This window comes from Chrysochloris asiatica, unplaced genomic scaffold (assembly GCF_000296735.1).
Source record: "Chrysochloris asiatica unplaced genomic scaffold, ChrAsi1.0 scaffold03598, whole genome shotgun sequence".
In the NCBI taxonomy this organism is placed as follows: Eukaryota; Metazoa; Chordata; class Mammalia; order Afrosoricida; family Chrysochloridae; genus Chrysochloris; species Chrysochloris asiatica.
Window position 1 is genome coordinate 8,719 of NW_006412116.1, and position 530 is coordinate 9,248.

The following is a 530-nucleotide window of genomic DNA, read 5'->3' on the forward strand; positions in this document are numbered from 1 at the left end:
AAATTGATCAAACATACAATCAAGATGTACTGATCATTACTGGTGATTGGAATGCAAATGTTGTGAGCAAAGAGGAAGGATCAGTGGTTGGAAAATATGGCCTTGGTGTTAGAAATGATTCTGGAGAATGCATGATAGAATTCTGCAAAACCAATGATTTGTTCATTTCAAGTGCCTTCTTTAGACAGCATAAGAGACGACTATACACATGGACCTCACCAGATGGAATATATAGCAATCAAATTGACTATCTCTATGGAAAGAGATGATGGAAAAGCTCCATATTTCAAGTGCCTTCTTTAGACAGCATAAGAGATGACTATACACATGGACCTCGCCAGATGGAATATATAGCAATCAAATTGACTATCTCTATGGAAAGAGATGATGGAAAAGCTCCATATCATCAGTAAAAACAAGGCCAGGGGCAGACTTTGGAACAGACCATCAATTACTCATATGCCAATTGAAACTGAAGCTGAAGAAAATGAAAACAAGTCCACGAAAGCCAAAATATGACATTGAATATA